The following is a 26,064-nucleotide window of genomic DNA, read 5'->3' on the forward strand; positions in this document are numbered from 1 at the left end:
AAGAAAAGGAACAACAATATCATCTATCCCAATAGGTAACTATTCCCCAGAGGGTGTTCCTACCCACCATGTTTGAACAAGAAAGGTCCCGATAGGGCAAGGCTTGCAAAAGGTAAAGTCCATTGTAACTCAGGGGGCATCGAGGCTGAGGTATTTTGCTGATGAGGGTGACGATTAGGATTGCCCAAAACTATGTAGAAGGGTTGTCATCAAAGTGGGATTGCTGGGGAGAGGGATCTCCATGGCCTGGAGGAGAGGGAACTGGATCCAGGGTTCTTTTGTCACACATCCTCAGTCCTTGGGTCCATTGTCTGTATAAGGCAAAGGCAATACAAAGTCATCTGTGTCGTAAGGTTTTGGGTGTGTGAGGTTAGAAGGAGTACATTCGGCATGAATGTACATCCATTTGCCAGAGTTTGTTAGCAGGTAGGCCTCTGGGGTTGCAGAGAGGGGAATTTACCTCTTGCTGGCTGACATGTGAAATTTAGTATGCAGTACACATGCTTGCTCTAAGGCACTCAACAAAATGGAGTAACATGAGATTAGTTTGTTTATTTTATCATTACCCTGAGCAATGATCCCTGGCAGATTTGTGTGGGATGGGACATGGGTAATATACCATGAAAATTGTCTGCTTTCAGTAAGTTCCTTTAATGTGTGGAGGGCTTGATCAATGGGTTTATTGGTTGGTCTGAACACAAAGAAGGGGAGTGTTTTTGCCAGTTGTACATTGTATTTGCTATCAGAAAATATATTAATGGGAGTTTCTGGGCATAGAAGAAATACTTGGATTACAGCCCTCAATTCACCTCGTTGAACAGACCCTGCATGGTTTTCCAGATGTGTGATATCTGGTCCATTTGCTGTTTTTATAAGAACTCCAAACTTTTGCTTATTGGCATCAGTAAATGCACATGGGGCATTGGGTGTGGGCTGTGAGGAAGGGAAGACATTTTTTGGAGGAGAACTATCTAGGGATTGTAGCATTTGAAGTATATTGTTAGGAGGAAGGTGATTATCCAATTGACCTGGAAAGTCAGAGATTAAGGTTTAGAATTGAGTGTTGCTCTGTATGAGGTGTAAGATTTCAACTTGGGTTAATGGAAGTACCAGAGTATCTAGCTCAACATTGAAGACCTTATTATAGTAATATCTTAAGTGCTATAAGAATAGTGCTCTCCAGTCTGATGGCGATTTTGTGGCAGTGACTCCATGCAACATTTACCCAGAACAGAGGGCCATTCTGCTGCCAAATGACACCAAGGGATGTCCCTGGGGACAACAAGACAATCCCTATCAGGGGTTGGTTTTCATCATAACATTGTGTTTTGAGGTCAGCAAGGCAGTTATTGATGTTATTGACTGCAGAGCTTGTGGAGTTAGGGTAATTTTCTTTGAAGGACAGGAGTTTTGCTGGAGCAAGTGGAATAAGGGGGTCAAATCCTTTGGAGGAATGGGTGCCGGGGTCCAGCCCTAGCAGCAGTAGGGGAGTCCGAGGTGGACAAGAGGTGTCAGCGTGGTGGAGAAACAGCACACAGAGATAACAAGTGTTCTGAGGTTGAGTCTGAATCTTTATTGTTCACAGAATCTTTTTGTATGTTTTTTCTTTGGTATTGATGACATCATTTCATGGTTAATACAAGGAAATGTTAAGTAAAAAATCTTCAAGAGTATAATTAATGATCTTATTCAAGAAACATGTTCTTACTGTATGATAGGTTAAATTAAAAAAAAGAAAAAAGAAAAAAAAAAACCTAGTTCCCAGCAAGGTAGAGGGTACCATGCTCCATGTAGTTTTAATTTCCCTGAAAGAATATGTCATTAAGTTTCTATAGAAGTTACCCTTTCCAAGAACTCTAATGTTAGTTATTAACAGTGAAAATTTTTTTTATTACTAACAGAGAATTGAGGAATCAGCTTATAGTTAATATTTATTCTTTTTCATGTACTCAGTGGTGGACTAAAACTCTATTTTGATCTTTAAAGAACTAGACTTAGGAAGAATACAAATTATACTTATGATTAACCTATTTATTTTTTATTAAGTGGGAAAAATATCCTTAAACTTAACCATAAACACTAAGAAAGCAATGAAGACCAACACCACATCAAAGCTCAGAGGAATACACTCTCATATACCTATATATAACTTTCAGAGAATTTGTATACTAAAAGAAACCACAGGCTCCTTACAAATTTGAGCAAATCATCATTGCTTATTTATAATTTCATCTAAAGATTAATGTTAAACTTTATTGTATGTTATTTTGTGTCCCAGTACCATGAAATCTCTCCAGTATTCTCTATAATCTGAATCTAAGGATATATTGATTATTAGTATTAAAAGCAACTGCACATGGAGACATGTCACACCTATGGCCCGCAAGAGGGAGGATAATCTTTCAACAGAATCATGTCAAGTGTTGAACCCTCTACTCCAACAGAACAGTGTCAAGTGTTGGATCCTTTACTCCAACAGAACCACATCAAGTGTTGGATCCTCTACTACAACAGGAGCATGTCAAGTGTTGGATCCTCTACTCCAACAGAACCATGTCAAGTGTTGGAGTGGTAGGAAATAGATGCAGCAGATGGGCAGAAAGGGTTTGAGCCAATTAATGTGTCCACAAAGCTGTTGTAATTCACTTATGGTATATTTAGGTTTTATAAATATAGTTGGTCTAAGGGGCCTAATTTTTGATGAAATTTTATATCCTAAGAATTCAAAGGGTAGTTGGTGCCAAACCTTGTCAGTTGCCACATGTAATCCCAAGATAGTGAGGTTGGCCACTCACTTAAGGCAAGTTAGTAATGTGGTGCTATCTCTGTGCCACAAGTAAGATATCATCCATATAGTGTATTATCAAACATTGTTTAATGAGAGGTCTGGTTACATGTGAAACAAAGAGTTGACATGTGGTGGGGCTGGGCTATTCTTCATTCCTTGGGGCAGTACTGTCCATTGGTACCTTTGTGCTGGGACCCAGTATTAGGTTCCCAAACTGTAAAGGCGAAATATGGTTTGTCCTGTTGTGCAATAGGAATTGAGAAAAATCCTTTATGTCAATGGTGATTATATGATAGGTGTTTGGAATACTAGCGGGGTGGAGGATTCCTGATTGAAAGGATCCCATCTTTCTCATGTGTTTATTAATAGGTGTAAGATCTTGCAAGAGTCTATGTTTATCATTCCTTTTTGGGATGACAGAGACAGGAGTATTAGGTGGGCTAGTAGAAGGCTCTATGTGCTTGAGTTTTGACTGTTCTTCCAATAGCATTTTTACGTGGTAAGCTTAGGCTCTAGAATGGGTCACTGTTCCACCCATATATCATCTTGGATGTCTCATTGAATGGAAATAGGTTTGGGCTTCAGAAGTGGTAGAACAGGGACCTTTAGAATTGGGGTCTGTCTGCCCAATAGACTTATTTTGTCATGTGCCATTATCTCATCATAGAAGGCCTTATCTTAGTTTGTTGTCAAAACAGTGTCCATCATTCCTAATATATCTCATCCCCCTAAAGTGTTGAGAACATCAGCAACTAGGGGGCAAAAAGCGCCCTTTTTGCCATTGGGGTCTTGCCAAATCACAGAGGAGGACACTTGGCGGGTGGGTTGAAGGCCACCCACTCATTGAATGTTAAGGCCACCTCTTGTTTTCCATTGCATTTTTGAGGTGGTAGCAGAGTCAATGATGGTAATATCTGCTGCAGTATCCACTAGACCCTTAATGGGGTCGCTAAGTGGATGGTCATTCTAGGTTTTGTGTCCAGGATTGGTAATGCCCAGAACACTTGGGGATGTGTGGTGGTCCCTCTTACTTACAGGGCTGAGGTTTGCCCCCTTTGAAGTTTAAATTTTTCCTTTTGCTGTCCTTAGCCCAATGATATCCTTGTCTACATTTAGGGCAAAGAGTTTTTGGTTTTGAAGGCTTATTATCCTGGGGACAATATTTTGCTGTATGTCCTTTTTTATAACAGCCCCAGCATATATAGGCCCCAGCTTGTCATGCAAGGATTTTTCTCCGCACTCAAGGGTCAATTTATTGATTGCAGCTGCTAGTGCAAGTATGGGCCAGCCGTAGGAGTAACCTCCTTTGTAGCCGAAATCCATTTTGAGATTGCCTCACTTCTGACAGGGGCTATGGCATTTTTTGTTTCAGTATTTGCCCCTTCCCAAGCCAATTGTTTAATCAAGGAGTCTTGAGTGGGGCCAGAAGGAACTCTCTTCACTACGGTCTCTGTAACCCCTGACAAGAAGTCAGGAAATCATTCAGTAGGGGATTGTATTAAATTTTGAAATAATTCCTCTGCTTTTGTCGGTGTAATGTTTTTTAAGGCTTTCATGGCCAATCTTTTAACTTGGTTGAAAAATATAAGGTTACCAATTTGTGACTGGGTTTGTGGGCTAACATAAGCTCCATGACCACTAAGCATGTCCAACATTAAGGGGATATTACAAGCCAAATTATTTTGTGCTGTTTGTTCTGCTTCCTCCTCATAGGAGGCTTTCCATTGCAAAAATTGTGGGTGAGTTAAACAGGCTTTAAGAACATTAAGACAATCAAAGGGAGTTTGAAGATTAGCAGACCATTGGTTGAGTACTTCTTCAAAGTAAGGGGAGTTGGGACCAGAATCCTGTGATGCCTCCCTAAGGAGGGCTATCGGGGAGTAGGGTGGGGATCCAATGCCTTTCATCCACATCAGGGTCCGAATTGACGGGGTATGCTGCAAATGGATTCTTGGGAGAGAAAGAATCCATTTTAAAGCTCCCAGTTTTACAGCGGTAGCTCTGGAGGGAGTGGAAGATGGCAATTCATTCCAAGGATCTAGAGGGGGAGGAACAGACAGTGGGAGGTCTTGGTTATTATCAGTTTCCTCCTCCTCATCCTCAGAAGTTACAACGCTTGAAGTGGAGGCTTGGAGGGTCATTTTCTTGTCCTCAATACATTCATTGTTATGTTTCATGATATCTTCGGCTGAGGAGCCTTGAAGGCTAGCAAAGATCACTAGGAGGATTGGGATGAAGGACTCTGGAGGGAAATGACCATCATGGACTTCCCTTTTCCTGGCCAGGTAAAGTACTCTCATCCAAATTTGGGGGTCCCAAATGTTTTCAGGGTTGATCCACGGTGCAATAATTACCGTTTCTTCCCCAAACTGGTTGAGATCCTTTGGTTTCACTTTAAGCCCGTGCTGTGAGAGAAGTGCCTAAAGGCAGCGAGTTGTGGTGCTTGCTGTGTGGGGGTCAGATTTCCCATTGTTATGGAGTGGATCTGTGTAAAAGGGTGGTCTTGAGTTGGGGATTGGAGTAAGTGAATCTCTCAAGGACTTTAAATGTCTTTAGAAGGACTGTAAGGTAACCTGCAATGAGTATACCTAGGCCTAAGATAGGTGGCCAGCAGGAGGACAAAAAGAACCTGCCTTCCAATGTACAAAGAGGTGTTTAGGATCCGAGGATCCGATGTCTTTGTGCTTGGGGGTGGGGGCTTCCGTGAGTCATTAGGTCATGGCCGTATGCCCACACGGTGTCTCCGGTAGAAAATATCCACAGAGGGAGATGAGGATCAGTCCCTTATGTGAATTCTCTTGGAGAACCGAAACTGAAAGTGGAGTCGCTGCCAAAAAGGCATCCTATAGAAGTTGGCGGAGTGTGCCTATTCTCAGGGATCAGGACAGTCAAGACGGACAAGGAAGAAAGGGGGAAGAAGGGTCCTGTGCTTACTCTCACAGGACTATCAGCACACAAAACATACAGGGGCCCTTACTGAATCAGGGGGGACTCACCAATCCAGGAGTTTGTGAGTAGTGAGGCACGTTGGGCATCAGATGTTGCTTTTCTTGTGCCGGTATAGCTCAAACACAAGGTAAGCGGTGTGGAATCAAGACCCAGACTTCGGGAGTTGGGTGGAAGCAAGCTTATGGTGAACAGCTTGCAAACTCGTTTATTGCACATTTTATAGGTTTCTTGCTCAATCACAATGTGCCATGGGGTATCAGACCACCAGGTTCCTATATGGGTTCACTTGGTAACATTGATGTCAATTGGGGTAGGAATTGGCATGTCTTACTAGTTGACTGAAGTGAAATGCTCCATCCTGCAGATGTTCCTGCTAAACCTGAAAGTGCACAGGTTTTCCTAACACACTGAGACATTCCCAGCCAAGTGCGTCTGACTACCCACAAAATGATATTCTCCAACTACATCCATTTACCTGCAAATGCCATAATTTTATTCTTCTTAGTGACTGAGTAATATTCCATTGTGTGTACCACAATTTCTTCATCCATTCATCAATTGAAGGGCATCTAGTTTGGTTCCACAATCTTGCTAATGTGAATTGAGTAGCTATGAGCATTGTTGTGCCTGCATCACTGTAGTATGCTGATTTTAAGTCCTTTGGGTATAGGCCAAGGAGTGGGATAGCTGGGTCAAATAGTGGTTCCATTCCAAGATTTTGAGGAGTCTCCATACTGATTTCCAGAGTGGAAGCACCAATTTGCAAAGCCACCAGCAATGTATGAGTGTGACTTCCCCCCAACATCCATGCCAACACTTTTATTGCTTGTGTTCTTTTTTTTTTTTTTTTTTGCTTTTTTTTTTTATTGTAAACAAATGGGATACATGTTGTTTCTCTGTTTGTACATGGCGTAAAGGCATACCATTTGTGTAATCATAAATTTACATAGGGTAATGTTGTTTGATTCATTCTGTTATTTTTCCCTTCCCCCCACCCCTCCCACCACTCTTTTCCCTCTAGTCCTTCCTTCCTCCATTCTTGCCCCCATCCCTAACCCTAACCCTAACTCTAATCCTAACCCTAACCCCTTCCACCCCATTATGTGTCATCATCCACTTATCAGCGAGATCATTCGTCCTTTAGTTTTTTGAGATTGGCTTATCTCACTTAGCATGATATTCTCCAATTTCATCCATTTGCCTGCAAATGCCATAATTTTATCGTTCTTTATGGATGAGTAATATTCCATTGTATATATACATACCACAGTTTCTTTATCCATTCATCAATTGAAGGGCATCTAGTTTGGTTCTACAATCTGGCTATTGTGAACTGAGCAGCTATGAACATTGATGTGACTGTATCTCTGTAGTATGCTGATTTTAAGTCCTTTGGGTATAGGCCAAGGAGTGGGATAGCAGGGTCAAATAGTGGTTCCATTCCAAGATTTTGAGGAATCTCCATACTGATTTCCAGAGTGGAAGCACCAATTTGCAAAACCACCAGCAATTTATGAGTGTGACTTTCCCCCCACATCCATGCCAATACTTATTATTGCTTGTGTTCTTGATAATAGTCCTTTTAATTGGCGTGAGATGAAATCTTAGGTTGGTTTTAATTTGCATTTTTCTAATTACTAGAGATGATGAGCACTTTTTCATATATTTGTGATCACCTGTATATCTTCTTCTTAGAAGTGTCTGCCCAGTGCCTTAGTCCATTTATTGTTTGGGTACTTTGTATTTTTGGTGTAAAGTTTTTTAAGTTTTTTATAAATTTTGGAATTAGTGCTTTATCTGAAGTGTGTGTGGAAAAGATCTTCTCCCACTCTGTAGGCTGTCTTTTTACATTATTGATTGTTTCCTTTGCTGAGAAAAAGCCTTTTAGCTTGAATTCATTCCATTTATTGATTCTCGCTTTTATTTTTTGCTCTATGGGGGTCTTGTTAAGGAAGTCTGGTCCTAAGCCAACATGATAGAAATTCAGGCCTACTTTTTCTTCTATTTGGTGAAGGGTCTCAAATCTCATTCCTAGATCCTTGATCCATTTTGAGTTGAGTGTTGTACAAGGTGAGAGGGGTTTAATTTCATTTTACTGCATATGGATTTCCAGTTTTTCCAGCACCATATGTTGAAGAGGTTATCTTTTCTCCATTGTATGATTTTGGCATCTTTGTCTAGTAGGAGATAACTGTACTTATGTGGGTTTGTCTCTGTGTCTTCTATTCTGTACCATTTGTCTACCTGTCTATTTTGGTGCCAATACCATGCTGTTTTATAATTATTGTTCTATAGTAGAGTTTAAGGTCTGGTATTGCGATACCTCTGCATCACCCTTCCTGCCCAGGATTGCTTTGACTCTTCTGGGTCTATTGTTCTTCCAGATGAAATTCATGACCGCTTTTTCTATTTCTATGAGGTTTGTCATTGGGATTTTAATTGGAATTGCTTTAAATCTGTATAGCGCCTTTGGAAGTATGGCCATTTTGATAATTAATTCTGCCTATCCAAGAACATGGGAGATCTTTCCATCTTCTATGGTCTTCCCCAAATTCTTTCTTTAATGTTCTGTAGTTTTCATTGTAGAGGTCTTTCACCTCTTTTGTTAGATTCATTCCCAAGTGTTTTTTTTTTTTTTTTTTGAGGCTATTGTGAATGCAGTTGTTTTCCTCAGTTCTCTTTCAGATGATCCATTGCTTATGAATGTAAATGCATTAAATTTATGTGTGTTGATTTTATATCCTGCTATTTTGTTAAATTCATTTATTAGGTCTACAAGTTTTCTGGTGGGTTTTCTTGGATCCTAAATATAGAATCATGTCATGTGAAAGAGTGTATCCCTGCCTCATTCCAGTTTTTAAAGGAAATTCTTTCAGTTTTTCTCCATTAAGTATGATGTTGGCCATGGGCTTAGCAAAAATAGCCTTTACAATGTTAAGGTATATTCCTACTATCCCTATTTATTCTAGTGTTTTGTGCATGAAGGGGTGCTGTATTTTGTCAAATGCTTTCTCTGCATCTATTGAAATAATCATATGATTCTCAACTTTAAGCCTGCTGTTGTGGTGAATTACATTTATTGATTTCCGTATGCTGAACAAACCTTGCATCCCTGGGATGAACCCCGCTTGATTGTGGTGCACTGTCTTCTTAATATGTTTTTGTTTGTGATTTGCCAGAAATTTTTAAGGATGTTTGCTTCTATATTCACCAGTGATATTGGTCTAAAGTTTTCTTTCCTTGATGTGTCATTGTCTGGTTTTGTATCAGAGTGACACTAGCTTCATAGAATGAATTTGGAAGGATTCCCTCCTTTCCTATTTCATGAAATACTTTGAGGAGTATTGGTATTATAAGTTCTTATTTGAAGGTCTTATGGATCTCAACTGAGAATTTTTCTGGTCCTTGGTTTTTTTTTTGGTTGGTAGGCTTTTGATGGCTTCTTCTATTTCATTGCTTGAAATCAATCTGTTTAAATTACATATGTTCTGGTTCAGTTTGGGGGGATCATATGTCTCCAAAAATTTGTCAATGTCTTTAAGATTTTCTATTTGTTGGAGTATAGAGTTTCAAAGTAGTTTCTAATTATGCTATGTATTTCAATGGTGTGTGTCGTGATATTTTCTTTTTCACCACAAATTTTAGCAATTTGAGTTTTCTCTCTCCTCTTTGTTAGTGTGGCAGTTTATCTGTTTTGTTTATTTTTTCAAAGAACCAACTTTTTGTTTTGTCAATTTTTTGAATTGTTTCTTTTGTTTCGATTTCATTGATTTCAGCTCTGATTTTCAATATTTCCTTTCTTTTAACACTCTTTCTGTTGGGTGAACAGAATCTTTAGGCAACCAGGGATAGAGGGTAGGAAATAGACACTTGGTCAATTAATGTGTTGTTTACTGTACAACATAGTAGATTTTTAAAAATATTGTATTTTTTTGTATCTATGTTGGTTTACCTTTATAACCATCTGATTTCTTTTGAAATTATTATAATTAAATGCTAAAGTAATTGTGAAATAAGTGCATTGAATTATTCCTAGGAAAAGGGCAATCCACAGACTGAATTTACCCTTGAAGCCTTACTAAAGGTTGTGAATGACCTGTTTGGAGCTGGGACAGAGACAACAAGCACCACTCTGAGATATGGACTCCTGCTCCTGCTGAAGCACCCAGAGGTCACAGGTATGACTGCAGATGGTGAGCAGGGTGAACTTCACAACAGAAATCTGGGAAGACACTGCTAGTGTCCTCATCTTATTTCTCTTAATAAGTGTCCATGTTGAAATTTCTGTGCTGCCAGTTATAATTTGTCCAAATTTAATAAAGGGATAAAAGTAAGAGAAGATTGCATGGTATAGGATAGTGACTGAGAGAATTGAAGGACAGCATGGGCAGTAGCAAAGCAGTGGAGCTCTGGTCGTGTCTGGATTCCAATGGGAAGTGATTTGCAGCATGAAACAGCCAACCTGAGTGGGCCTAAGACTGCATTTTGGTCTTCCTAAGGAAAAACCACTTGGGACATTGGGTGTGTTCCTGCGAGATTTCTGTGAAAATCTTTTCTTATTCTGAAAATTTCATGTTCTAATGCTGGATACAGAAAATCAAAACTCTTTATTGGAGCATAAGTAGAAACTTTTGAAATTTAAACAGGTGGCAGGTACATTACTACATTGTGAGAAGTTTTCTAAAAAGTTAGAAAACTAACCAATTTTTTAAAAAGTGTTGCTATTTAGAAGATGTGCCTAAAGGAATTCTGTTATTCTAGAAATATTTTTCCATTATATTTATCTTTCATGAACATCTCTATTTATTAATGTACCTTTAAAGTTTTCCAGTATGCATAGCAGATTTGAAGCAAATGCCATCTTTTCCTATTTCTGGATACTATCAAAACTATTATAAAGTAATCACAGAGGAGAATAACTCCTTTTAGAATGGGAGATTAAGAGTAGGGGAAATAGCCAGTGAATTGTTAAGAAATTTCTGAAGCACAGAGAGCAGAAGGAATGCACATAACTCAGCAGAGAGGATCAAGCTGTAGCCTTATATGTCAGAAGAAGAAGTTGTTCCAGTGTGGAAAACCCAATCTGTGTACCAAAAATTATTCATAAAGTTCAGGATTTAGAAGCACCACATGTCAATCAAGTTAGGGGAAATTGAGGCAAAAAATAGGAGCCCCTCTATGTTCAGGTGCCCCTACCACCTCTTTGAGCAGTTAAGTATTTTGTTCTCATAGGAAGAGAGGTTTACTCTCTAGGGAAACTGAAGATAACAAGTCTTGTAATTAAGTTTAGAACATCAAATTAAAGTAAAAAATCACATAAACTTTCAGAAATAAACCAGGTTTTATATAAAGAATTACAAATCAGTAGGGCATCAGAGTTCTAAAGAGCAACTGTAATTTTGTCTGTTAATTGAAAATGTAAGAGGCAGGTGTGGAGGCATATGCTTATAACCGAGGTATTCAGAGGTTAAAGTAGAAAATTGAGGCAAATTCAAGGATAGCCTGGGCCAGCCTGTCTCAAAATAAAGAGAAAGAGTGGTGGGTGTGTCCAGATGTAGAGGGGCTCATGGTGAACCCCCAGGACAAACCAAACAAAACAACAAAGAAACCCCACCACAAACAAACAAACAAACAAACCCAGAACATCAACATCAAATTCAAAAAATCAACAACAAAAAAAGGAAAGATGTTTTTAGATTCATCTTTGCTACAAAACTTTTCCCCCTCTTCACTTTCACAGAGAGATACTGGAGGATATTCTCCATCCAAATTTTTCACCTCAAGACAAACAGTCACAAGTCCCAGGAATCAGGAGGCCTTATGTATAAGGATGGGAATTTAAAGTAGGGTCCTGGGCACCAGGCCTAGGAAACAACCAATTGTGCTTATGAAGTACATAAGCAGGTGTAATGGAAGATCAGGAAAATAAAAGAGAGACTCTGAATTGGAACATTTATAAAACTATTACTAGGAGTTTGAAACATTGACCTAAGCATTTGAATACAATATAAATAAGCAACTAGAAAATTAGGAATTGGTATAAGTTGTTCAAATATTAGTTAAACATATATAATGAATGAAACATATACTTACCAGTGATCTTTAGTTATGTGGTCATAATGGTGTACAGAAAGTATATTGATATAATCATAAATTGTGATCCAAATATATCGCAGTAGAGAGGGGAAGCATCGGAGGGATGTGGGTGAATATTTCTTTGGGTGTGTATTTTGCATGGAGTAAATATTGATCTTAATTTTCCTTACCAGGAAAATTAGAAATTTTCTAAAATTGGATAAATCTGGAAATCAAACTAGAACATTGTTTAGAAATATGAACATTTCTGAAGAAACTTCTAGAATGATTCAGAAAGGCTACACTTACGGAATGAGAGAGTAAAAAGAGTCCTGCTGAAAACCACACACACACTCACACACACACACATACACACACACAGGTATGCATATATATAGATCCATTAGTGGAATTTAATTTTATAATATCACATATTGTTTTGGTATAAAAATAATGTTTATTCATGTTTTTCTTTCTGCAATGATAACAATTCTTTATGTGATAACTTCACATTTTGGAATATTTTTTATTTCTATTCATATTTGCTATCATTTATGGTAGAATGTAGTATTACATAAGTTTGTAGATATATTTTAACACCCAGTTTGAGGTGAGTCATAAATGTATATGACTCATAGTGTATGTATGTAGGTATCTATAGATGTCTGTAACTATTTGTGACAGATATTGATAAATACATATAGATAGCTATAGATAGTATCATGGTGATCTTTTCATATATCCAGAAGTGATTGTATATAAGTCATGTTTCTAATACTTTTTGTATATACATCCAATGCTTTGCATAACCATAAATTATTTTAAGAAATATATTATTTTTCTCTTTTCCTTTGGTTCTTATTTGTATCTTATCAGCTAAAGTCCATGAAGAGATTGACCGTGTGATTGGCAGACACCGCAGCCCCTGCATGCAGGACAAGAGCAGTATGCCTTATACAGAGGCTGTCTTGCATGAGATCCAGAGATACATTGACCTTGTTCCAACCAGTCTGCCCCATGCAGTGAACTCTGACATCAAGTTCAGAAACTACTTCATTCCCAAGGTAAGATTATTTCTCCCACATTGCACTGCAGTGCTCTTGAAGTTCTCAGATTTGCAGTATGGTCCCAATACTCTGCCAACACAAAATGAGAGAAGAGAACTTCATCTGTGTATCAACTTGATGAACTCAGTGCTTGACCAGACTAGGTCACAACGTTTTGCACTTGTTCCTGATATCCAGCAGCGTGAATTTTTCCAATTTCTTCTGCTCCTTTCAGTTTGTTTTGTCTATTCTCAGCTGTTTGGTTTCCAAACAAATTTTGGAGTCACTTTGTTAAATTCCTAAAACATTATCCTGGGATATTTTTCAGCATAATATTAAATCTATGGATCAGCTTGGAAGGAATTGACATCTTAACTAGTTGAATATTTCAGTTAGTGAACATTTTATATATTCTCATTCTATTTGGGTTTTCTTTATTTTTTCCCAATAATATTTTGTTTTCAATGGAGTGGTGTCCACACTTTTTGAAAGATTCTTAATTAAGTTTTTAATATTTTAATAGCTAATAAAATTGTACAATTTAAATAAATTTTGTTGTTTTTGGCATATGGGTATATGGTTACAGTTTTATTTTAATGAATTTTATCTAGAATACTTATTAACTTTTTAAATCATTGATAGTAATTTGTGTTTAGATTCCATTGGAATTCCTTATGTTCATTAATATCTATCTGGTTACTATTTGTTTTATTTAATATTTCTCATTTCTAGTGACCTTAATTTCTGTTTCTTACATTATTGCCCTAACTGGGATTTCCAGCAATGTATTGAATAGAAGTGGTGTTTTGAGCATGCTTTTAATTTTTTTGACTTTTGCAGCAGATGAAAGTTTAACATCACACAACTGAGTGTGATGTTTTATGCACATTTTGGCAGATATTCTTGATCAGAGAAAGGAAGTTTTCCTTTTTCTCATTTTTGTTTGATCTTTTCTTATAATGTATCATTTTGTTTGACACTAATGTACAATTTTATTAAATGGATTTTCTGCACCCATTGATCATATGCTGATCATCATATTTTGCTCTTTCCCCACTAAATATGCAGATGTTAAGTATAGAAGTCCAGCAGACCTTAATCTTCTACAGTTTGTTAAAGACCTTTTTCCTCTTTCCACATTTTTTATTAGTGCATTACTGTTCTACATATTGATTGGATTTGTTATTACAGATTCATGCCTGCACAAGATAAAACAAGACAGTTTGGTCAATATCATGTCCCAGCATCTTCTATTCATATTTTTGGAAGTATATTCTCCAGTGTTTCTTCTTGAAATTTCTTTGTCATATTTCTGTCAAAGTAGTACTGACCTCATAAAATAAGGGAGATCACATTTCCTACTTGAAGACAATTTTTATTGCCTTTCTAAACCTTCCACTTTTCTTTTGTGGCCTCTTATTTGTTTCCTCAGAATGCATAATAATATTTGTCTAAGTACTGCCATAAAACAAAAGCTGCAGTTTCAGTTGATTTCATCTTCTAGAAAGATTTCTCCCCTCCTCTACTAGATAGTCAGAATGCTATAACATCTCCTGCCTCAGTGCAAGTTGTTGGCTAAAACAGTTGAAAATCGGCCTGAGCTATCAACCTACCTCTTAGGATCCCCTAGCTGTGCAGGCTTGGTAGAAATTTTTATCTCAGCAGCTTTCCAATGAGTCTAACATAATGTTGATATTTGTTTAGACTTTCTGGTCAGTATGCTCCAAGCTATTCCATTTCACTTAATGCTGGAAAATATTCCTAATGAAAACCAAATAATAAAACTAAAAGTTGTGTTTTCATGGCAGAGAAAGAATTATAATTTATGTTAAGGTTAGAAATGCTCTTTTTATCTTCTGGAGAAGAGGGAATGGAGCACTTTTCCTGAGAGGTGATGGGCCTTGACCTGATGATGACAAATTTCATACAAGGTGTAGTTTTTTCCATTCATTCTGCTTTTAGCAAAGAATAGAAGCAGGAATCATGGTATGCATGCTTTCTTTTGATTGTATTGGGCCCAGAGTCCAAGGAAGTGAGCTTTTCCTTTCCACGTGGTACAATCCAATGAAGGAAGTTTGCTCACTGCATAGCTTATTCTAATGATCCTCTTATGAATTATAAAAATAAGTTCAGCTATCACAGGATTTAGTCTCACAGTTAGAGTGACATAACAGTTTAATATAAGTTGGCAAACTTCTTCTCTAATGAGCCAGACAGTAAATATTTTAATCTAAAGATCTCAATTGTCACTTTTCATCTCTGCCATAGATACACAACAGTCCTCAGAAATCATATTTAAGTGAGTGAAAAAGATGTTCCAGTATTTATAGACATTGATTTTGTAATATCCATGTCACAAAATAAATAAATTCTTCAATTTAAAATTACTAGATGAAAGGCTGTGTATGAACAGATGAGAGAATGGATTTGGATGGGTTGTGATTTGCTAATTACTGGTCTTAACCCCTTCCATGGAACTTTGCACATGATTGAAATGGTCCATATCTCTGCTGCCCAATACAGTAGTTACTAGCCACACATGCCTGTTCAATTCTTGTAATATGATTATTGCAAGTGAGGAATTTAATTTAATTTAATTCTTTTAAATTATGTTAACTGACTTTAAATCTAATTAAATTCTAATGGAATTTTTTAACTAATTTAAACTTGAATGTGTGCCATGAGGTCTTTGTGTTGGACAGCACATATCTTAGGCACTTTCCAAATAGAATTCAGTATCTTTCATCATGTTTGGATGAGGGGCAACGAAATATTGTTAGTGGTAAAAAATTCCAATGTTCTACAGCACACTAGAATAACTTTAGTTTACAGCACTTTATTATGTATCTTAAAAATGACCAGAAGAGAGCAGTTCAAATGTTACCAAAGAAAAAATAAGGTGATGACAATGCTACTTACCCTAACTTTATCATTGCACATGTTTATATCACACCATAAATAAGGACATGTTAAAAAAGAAATCTTCCACCACCAAAAGCACTGAAAATGAAAAATGCTGCTGTCTCATTGAGTGGAAAAAATTGAATTGAATTTGGGTGAGTCATTTATATTCTTTTTTATTCCATTTTCTTTGAAAGATTCATTAATTTTTCTCAATATATCCATGCATTTGATTCTATGATCTTATCCTCCATTACTCTACTGGGAGTATCATAAATATCCACATACATCATAAAGCATTTCTAAAATATTAAGCAGTCTGGCAATGCAGCAATTACACCTCTAGACAGATGTTCATGCTTAAGGACCAAATCAAAAATGAAGGACACAATAAAACTTCCCCCTCTTAACACACATACATGCACATATGTGCACCTAATTTTGAAATGGTTGATAAAACATTTTGAGAAGGATGACTTCCTCTGAGATGTAGGAGGGTCAGTGGAAATTCCTTCATTAAGAATGTGCCTATTTTGTGTTGGGGAGTTCTTATTTCTCAGTCATAAAAATGCATGATCCGAATCACAGTTGCATACTTAGGGGCAGCAGGTGAAAGAAGTGTCATTTTCTGAAAGAATATTTCCCCTTTTTCTCTTTTAAATGATCAAGTACAACCTACTGTCAACTCTATCCAGAAAATTGAACTTACGTAGCTTCTTAGAAATGCACGTTACCTTAATCTAAGAGTTTATCTTATCCAACACTCAGGAGGACCTCAGCATCAGCTCTGGCTCTGCACCTCTTAGGTGTCATCTTGGGTAGATTTGTGATCCCTTTGAGCCTTGGCTTTCTCATTTGCACACTGTTGATAATATCTTCTTTGCCTCATTATGATGCTGTCAGAATTCAACCAGGTAACATCTGCAAAATAAAAGCTCATATTAGGAGATAACAATTTTGCCTACATCATTGCTGCAGTCAAAGGCTGAAAAATCATTATGTTGGTGAAGATATGTATAAATTAGTACTTTCATGAACTGCTGGCAGGATTCTAAACTGGCACATCCATTTTGGACAACAGTTTGGCAGTATACATTAAAGTAAAAGGTAATTCAGCTGCAATGGCACACACCTGCAACTGCAGCAGTTTGGGAGGCTGAGGTAGCAGGATTGCAAGTTTAATTCAGTTGCGATAGCTTAGTGAGGCCCTAGTTACTTAGCAAGACTCTGTCTCAAATAATGAAAATAAAAACTCTGGAGCTCGGGATGTGGCTCTGTTGTTAAGCATCCTCAGTTCAAACTCTGAAATAAACAAACAAACAAACAAACAAAAAACCCAGAAAAAAAAAAAAAGAAAAAAAGAAAAAGAAGATATAAAATGTATATCCTATTATGTGAGAATTCTAATTTTTGTTATTTACTCTATCACTGCTCCTCCTGCATGGGCGAGGAAAAGGGTTCCTGTGGGAGGAATAGTCTGGCTGTGAAGTAATTACTAAAAATTTTATTTATCACTAAAAGAAACAGAAGCAGAATTTTCTTTGGAATGGGGGGCATGATGGGTTGAGACATTCATAAAGACCTGGCTCTAACAAAATAGAGGAGTCCACATTTTCTTTATTTATAGTGGTATAGATCAAAGGGGAACTGGTAGGAATGTCTTCCAAGAGAAGCAGGATGGGGTGGAGGTAAGCAAGCCATTTTGCTCTAGGGGGTCATTTTCACCTCCAGGGCCTACAAATTCCTGAGGTGAACCACTGCACGTAAACTTCCTACTCCAGGCAATCTGGAACAGTTTCTCATGATTGTCAGTTCCTGAGAGCCAGATTTCCATGTCTAATAGCTCAACCAAGCCTGGTTTCATTTACAGACCATTGATGGTACTTCACAATAGCCCATGTGCAAATAGGAATGTCCAATATATTCTCATTACATTGTTGATTGTCACAAAGACATTTTGCAAATTGTCTCAAGTTTATCAGCAGTGTAATAGTGCATTTACATTATTCAGCATGTATAATGTGGATATGAGTGTAAACATAGGGCAATATCTGAATTGTTTTATTAATACAGAACACAAATGAAGCAGAATACCTTTAATATGGGTGAAAATAAGAACAAAGTTACATAAACCTGATGCATACAGGTTTATTTGCCTTACATGGATACATAGAGCAATTATGAAGGATCAGATTCCCTGGAGAGATATATTACTAGTTGGTGGTGGCAAGTTACTTATGAATGGTCCTAATTGAATTCTGTGGTAAAGTGAGAGGGAGACTTACTTTTCAAAATATATTCATTTTGATACAATGCCTTGTACTATTTTTCTTTATTCATGCTTTTAGTTATACGTGACACAAGGTATTTTGGGCACCCTTCAACAGATGAATGTATAAAGAAAATGTGGTACGTTATTCACAATGTAATATGACTGAGCTTTGTTCTATTTTTAATGGAGTTCTAAGTAATGTAACATAAAATAAAATTCCTTCTTTTACTTTCATTCTTTTTAATATTTTTCTTGACAGTGCTAGCAATCAAACCCAGGGTCTAGGGCATGCTAAGGAAGCAAAGTTCCCCTGAGCTACCTTTCAAGACATACAACTGATTCTTTTATGTGTACAGTCCAATGAGTTGTGACAAACAAATGCAGAGATGTAACCAGAGAACAATCAAGATACAAAACATTGCTGGACATGATGGTGAACAACTATAGGCCCTGCTACTCAAAAGGCTGAGGCAGAAGGATTGCTTGTGCCCACAAGTTTGAAACCAGCCTAAGAAACATAGTGAGATACTACCGTATCTATTGATATAGTATTTCCATCACGACATAAAGTTTCTTCATCCTCCTATGACAGTCAATCATACTTCCTCACATCCAGGCCCTGGTAACCATGAATCAGCTTTCTGTGCTTATGGGTTTGATTTATCAAGACATTATACAATAGAATAAGACATAAAACAATACAGAATCAAATCTTTTATCTCTGCCTACTTTTCCTTCATTTATTCTTCCTCCAACACTCTTTGTATATGGATCTAAGTTTCTTTATAAAATTTTTTAATGGTGTATAATAATTATACAGAATAGAATGCTTCATTGTGGATAATTCATACATGCACATAACATAATTTGATCAATTTTATTCCCCTGTACCTTCCTTTAACCACCTGCCCTCTTCCTTCACCCACCTGCCCTCTTCCTTCTGATCCCTTCCCTGTTCCCTACTGGTCCATCATATTTTCATGTATCTCTCATTTTTTTTCATGTAGCAGATCGTGTTTTAGATTCATTTTCATTTACATGTATTTGTAGTTCATTCCCTTTTATTTCTGAATAGTATTCTATTACATGAATACCATGAATTCTTTCACCACTCATAAGGAGATGGAAAATTTGGGTTGTTTCGAGTAGGCTTTTTAAATTTAAGTAATATAAACATATGTGTAAAAGTGTTGAGGAGGACTATATTTGCTTTTGTATTATGTAAATACCTAAGATTGAGACTATTGTAAAATTTTTAACTTTATGCTAAACTGACAAAATCAATTCAATATTTTCTTTTATAATTTGTGCTTTATTTCCTATGTAAAAATATTTGCCAGTATAAGATGGCACAATTTGCCCTTATATTTTTCAGAAGGTTAATAGTTTTAGTCCTACAATTAAATTGATGCTTCATTTCAAGTTTATTATCTGTGGTATAAAATAAGGGTCATGCAAGTTGTTCCTTTGTTTTCTTTTCATTTTCTTGAAACAAGATTTCTCTGTATTTCGCAGGCTGGCTCCAAACTCCTACTTCCAGCAATCATAATGCCTTAGCCTCTTTAGCATCTAGGGCTACAACACATGCCACCATGCACAGCATATTTGTTTCTTTATGAAAAGTGTCCAGTTACTCTAATACACTTTTTAAAAATATATCTGCCTTTGTATCTTCAAGAAATATTTTTATGTTCAGGAACCACCACATGATCCAATATACCGCTTCTCTGTGTTTATTCTAAAGACTTCAAGTCAGCATACCAAAGTGATACATTCATATTCATGTTCATAGCAGCATAATTCACAATAGCCCATGTATGGAACCAGCTTGGATATCCATCAACAGATGAATGAATAAAGAAAATGTGGTATATATACACAATGGAGTTTTATTCAACCATAAAAAAATGAAATCATCAGGAATCCTCAACTTCAGGAAAAGAGATGGAAGTCGAGAGCATAATGTTAAGCAAAACAAGTCAAACTCAGAAAGTCAAGGGACATATGTTTACTGCTACGTGTAGAATTTAGAAAAAAGGAAGCACAAATATATCTGTAGAAGGTCTCATTAAAATTGAAGAAAGTTCAGTGTACAAGACAAAAGGGACCAGGGGAGTTTGAAGGGGAGGAAAAGGGGAAGTAGTAGGGCATAATACTGACCAAATTATAGTGTTATATTATGTGCAAGTATGAATGTAAAACAAAAAAATCCCAGAATTATGTATAATTGTAATGTACCGAAGAAATGTGAAAAAACAAACATTTTCACACACTAATTTAAAACAAAAATTGAATACTTTAAAAATTCTGGCATTAATTTATGATCTTCACCACATTGTTGAAGATTGTTTTTTATTAAATTTATCATCCCTTTTTCCTTGGGGGTGTGACCTAGGATTCATCTGAAAAGAATGAGCTCCCCCACATTTTTATGAAGATTCAAATTTTGTGACAATGTTAAATATTCAGTTAGTTTTTGTTGTACTTTTTTTAATTATCCCAGAAAGTTATTACAAATAATATCCTGGATATTTCAAGAATAATTAGAGACCTATTTGAAAGTAGAATCCTATATAAGATGTGTGAAAACTGCAGTGATAAAAAAGAATACTGTGTAGGGGCAGAAAACAGCATCCAAGTTTGATGATAAGGAGAACTAAAGGTTTGTGCTCAAGTTCTCAAGGACTGGCTACTTCAAATGCTTTTGGGGGAACTTTGTCAAGGTCACAGCCATTGACCTTAAACTGATGCATTTTATTACTTGGTTGTCTAACTGGAAATATCACTGCTGTTCTGTGGGCAAGGGTTTCTTCTCTATAGATCACTAACATTGGACAAGGTAAATTCCAACATTTCCTCCAGCTTATGACTTCTTTCCAACTTGGTTTACCTGTGTCTGTTCATTTCAGGGCACAACCATAATAACATCCCTGACATCTGTGCTGCATGACAGCAAAGAATTCCCCAACCCAGAGAAATTTGACCCTGGCCATTTCCTGGATAAGAGTGGCAAATTCAAGAAGAGTGACTACTTCATGCCTTTCTCAACAGGTAATAGAACCTCACTACCCTATGTAGATATAGGATTAAACAAACAGTGTGACTGCTTCATGTACAACCAGAGAAATGAAAAGTTGTACCAATTTATGTACAATAAATCAAATAATAATAATGATCATAAAAGAAATTTTATTTCACTGGTACTTTAGCAACAAGACCTTCATGGGATCAGTTAAACTTGCACAAAATTTATTTTGAAACTGGTAGAAATGTTGCTTGCACATGATCAGGATCAACACTCCCAATGCCCATGCACTTTCCAAGATCAGGCTACAACATCATTGCTGTGTCTGATTACTGGTGCTTTTGGGGAAATTGACCTAGGTTTCCCAATATAAGAAAGCTACAGAGAGAGTAGATTGAGTCCTACCTTATATACAACACTGCACTCCCAGAACTCTTCTTAGAAGATGAACTTCATCTCCACTGTCTTCATCTGCCCTGTGAAAATTATCTAACTCCAAAACTTTGTTGAGTATCTTCATGTGGTGCTTTTCATCCCTGGGCTGAGCTCTGGGTCTGGTATGTATCCACAGCAGAGAATGGGTCAGCAAAAGGCTCCCATGCAGCAGTTAACCTGGCAGATGAATAAATAGATTGTTGTAATCTAATATAACTAGTCCTTCAAAAGGGAGAAGAAAGGATTGGCTGTTCTTGATGGCAGAGGGAGAAAATGTCTCCTGCCTGTTCTCTAATTTCACACAGTGAAGCATAAAATGAATTGAGTGGCATTCAAATAGAAGAAAGGAAATTGGAGATGCCTTAGTAAGAGGCAAAGAAAAAGGACTGAAGAGAGGCAGGACATTTTAACAGAGACAATGAACCATAGGAGTAGGATATTTGCTGTTGATCAAGGATACCAGAGCCTTGTGATTAGACAACCCTGAGAATAGAGCAGATTATACTTTAAGAACACCAGAGTACTTTGATCTCCCTACATCTACTTTCTCCTTGGGATATAGGGCCCTTCACACATGAAGTGTGTGCCAGTTTCTGGCATATCATTTCCTAAATTTATTCTTCAGTTCTAACTTTTAGTTCTGGCACTACAGATAATAGGATGACGAGAACTGAGCCCTGCCTTAATGGAACTCATGTTTAGCACAGTAGAAATGTAGAGAATAATGATTCAAATTATCTGTGCTTCATTGCTGATTAAAGCCAAAGAGAATGAGAATCTACAGCCTGGAAGAATCCCAAAGAGTGTTACAGAAAAATGACATTTGATCTAGGATCTCAGAGAAGTATGAACTGCATCCTAGTCAAAAGGAACAGCCTGAGATAAAGCTTGAAACTGCATTGTGTATTTAAGACTGATGAGCCTAACAGATCTGAAGAATGGGAGGAAAGTTCATTGAAATTCTGACTGGGAACAGGGAACGCAAATAATCATCCTGTGTTTCTGGGAAAAGATTGATGGAAACATGAAATATCAAAAGAATAGTTTTAATGTGGACATAGTTAATGAAGTTCTTAGCACAGAGCTGATGCTCATAAATATTGATGGAATGAAGAGCTGACAAGTTTTAGGTGGATAACAGATATGCCCATCCTTCTGTCTAATCAGCCATCCTTAATATTCTACTCCTTTTTAAAAAATATTTTTATTTGTGAATGGACACAATACTTTTACTTATTTATTTCTATGTGGTGCTGAGGATTAAACCCACTGCTTCTCATGTGCTGGGCAAGCATTCTGTCATTGAGCTACAACTGCAGCCCTATGTTTACTCTTTGTCAATCACTCAATCATTCATCAAATAGTGACTCTGCAATAATCTTCTTGTGCCAGTCAGAAATACACTGTGGGCGGAATATTTACCCTCTCTCTTGGTTATTTCAGGAAAACGGATTTGTGCAGGAGAAGGTCTGGCCCGCATGGAACTGTTCTTAATCCTGACCACGATTTTACAGAACTTTCACCTGAAATCAGTCATTGACACAAAGGATCTTGATGCCACCCCAATTCTCAATGGATTTGTATCTGTGCCACCCACATATAAGATCTGCTTCATTCCTGTCTGAAGAATAGCAGTTTGTCTGACTTATGCTGTGCTGTCATCTGGAGTCTCCTCTTTGGGACAAGCCCCATCTTCTCCCCTATAGGCATGTCTTCTCTGACCTGCTTCTTAACACTCTATTTCCTGAATTCCAGTGGATGTCCAAACCACGTTGGAGAGTTTCCTGAGTTTTCACAACTGCTTGCTTCCTATTTGCACACTGTAGCCACTGTATATTTAACACTCTTGTGACTTTTTACTCTGACATCACTATTAAACCAAGGAAAACCTGGGGGAATTACATAAAGTGAAATAAGTCAGGTATAGTAAGCAAAGACACATGGTTTCACTTTTATGTGTAACAGAATGGTCACATTCATAGAGTATTGATAAGTAATAGTTACCAGAACTTGAGAAGGGGTTACAGTGTGAGTGGATGGGGAAAGAAGAGAAGTGAGTTAAAGGTACAAAGTTTTAGGTAGACAGGAGGAGGAGTGTGTCTGATGATCTGGTGTAGAACATGGTTTGTGTTATTGACAATAATACTTCAAATTGTGTACTTCAAATATCCTACAAGGGGAGGTATTACATATTCTGCCCACTTATAAAAGACAAGGATTTGAGATAATGACCATGTTAGTTATCCTGATCCAATCATCCTACCATGTATACATATATCGCAATGTGCCCCATAAATACATGTGATCACTACTTGTCAAATAAAAAAGATATGGAAATACATTGAAAATAAATGGTTCAAATGAAAAATAATTGTATCCATTTTTAACACTATTTATTGGAAAAGGAAAATGTATTAATCAGGTTTTTAAAAATAGTTTGTTATTTTATTTCTTCTCTTTAATTGTATATGTCAGTAGAATGCATTTATACACTTTCATAGATCATATATAAATGGAGTGTAATCCCTCATTTTTCTGTTTACACATATTGAAGGATAACATGAGTCATGGAGTCATGTATGTACATGAGGTAATACATCTGTTTTACTCTATTACCATTCCTTCTCCCATACCCCTTTCCCTTCCTTCACTTCCCTCTACCTAATATAAAGTAACTCTATTCTTCCATGTTCCCTCCCCTTCTTGTGAATTAGCATCTGCATATCAGAGAAAACATTCAGTTTTTGTTTTTTTGGGTTAGGCTTTTTCACTTAGCATGATATACTCTAATTCCATTCATTTACCAGCAAAAGTCAGAATTTCTTTTTAAAAGCTGAGTAATATTCCATCATATTTATGTGTATATATATATATATATATATATATATATATATATATATATATCACATTTTCTTTACCCATTCATCTATGGAAGGACATCTAGTTTCATTCCATAGTTAAGCTATTGTGAATTGAGTTGCTACAAATATTGATGTAGCTGTGACACTGTAGTATCTCGATTATACATCCTTTGAGGTTAAACTAAGGAGTGGGATAACTAGGTCAAATTGTGGTATCATTCCAAGTTTTCTTAGGAATCTCCATACTGCTTTCCATAATGGTTGCACCAATTTGCATTCCCACCATAAATAAATGAGTGTGTGGGCCTTTTCCCCCACATGCTCGCCAACTTATACTGGTGCTTGTACTTTTTATAATTGCCATTCTGATTGAAGTGAGATGAAATCTTACAGTTGTTTTGATTTGCAGTTCTCTAATTGCTAGAGATGTTGAACATTTTTTCTTATATTTTGATCAATTGTTGATCAATTGTATATCCTCTTCTGTGAAGTGTCTGTTCACTTCCCTAGCCCACTTATTGATTGGGTTATTTGTTTTTTTGGTGTCAGGTTTTTTTGAGTTCTTTTTATATCCTAGACATTAATGCTTTATCTGAGGTGCATGTGGTAAAGATTTTCTCCCAATCTGTAGGCTCTCTCATCACATAATTAATTGTTTCTTTTTCTGAAAAGAAACTTTTTAGTTTGATTCCATCCCATTTATTGATTCTTGATTTAACTTCTTGTGCTTTAGGGGTCTTGTTAAGGAAGTCATATCCTAGGCTGACATGGTGAAGATTTGCCTACTTTTTCTTCTACTAGGCACTCAGTCTCTGTTTGAGTGCCTAATGCTTTGATACACAGTGAGTTGAATTTTGTGAAGGGTGAGAGATAAAAATTTAATTTCGTTTTCTTACATGTGCCTTTTGATTTTTCCCAGCACCATTTTTGAATTAACTATCATTTCTCCAGAGAATATTTTTGGCATCTTTGTCTATCATGAGATACCTGTATTTATGTGGTTTTGTCTCTGCCTGTGTCTTCTGTTCTGTACTATCAGTCTACATGTCTGTTTTGGGGTCAGTACCATGCTGTTTTTATTACTATACCTCTATAGTATAGTTTGAGGTCTGGTATTGTGATGCCTCCTTTTTGACTTTTCTTACAAAACATTGCTTTGACCATTGTGGGTCTCTTATGTTTGCAAATGAATTTCATGATTGCTTCTCTAGTTTTATGAAAATGTTATTGGGATTTTAATAGGAATTACATTAAATTTGTATACTAATTTTGGTAGTATGGCCATTTGGTAATCTTGATCCTGCCTATCCAAGAACATGGGAGGTCTTTCCATGTTCTGAGTTCTTCTTCAGTTTCTTTCTTTAGTGTTCTGTAGTTTTCATTGTAGAGGACTTTCACCTTTTTTGTTAGCTTGATTCCCAAGTATTTTGTGTTTTTTTGAGGAGATTGTGAATGGGGTAGTGTTCTTTATTTCTCTTTCAGTGGATTCATTACTGATGTGCAGGAATGTGTTTGACTTAGGGGTATTGATTTTATATCCTGCTACTTTGCTGAATTCATTTGTTCTAGAACTTTTTTGGTGGAATTTTTTTGATCTTTCAAATATAGAATCATATCATTGGCAAATAGCAATAGTTTGCGTTCTTCTTTATTGATATACCTTTAATTTGTTCTAATTGCTCTGGCTAGAGTTTCAAGGACAATGCTGAATA

General features: G+C 36.7%; 1 pseudogene; it reads left to right on the top strand.

Moving 5' to 3' along the window:
• Positions 1-23,832, top strand: part of LOC124985250 (cytochrome P450 2C19-like) — a 48,275-nt pseudogene extending 24,443 nt beyond the window's left edge.
• Positions 23,833-26,064: the final 2,232 nt, after the last annotated feature.

This window comes from Sciurus carolinensis, chromosome 5 (genome assembly GCF_902686445.1).
Source record: "Sciurus carolinensis chromosome 5, mSciCar1.2, whole genome shotgun sequence".
Classification (NCBI taxonomy): domain Eukaryota; kingdom Metazoa; phylum Chordata; class Mammalia; order Rodentia; family Sciuridae; genus Sciurus; species Sciurus carolinensis.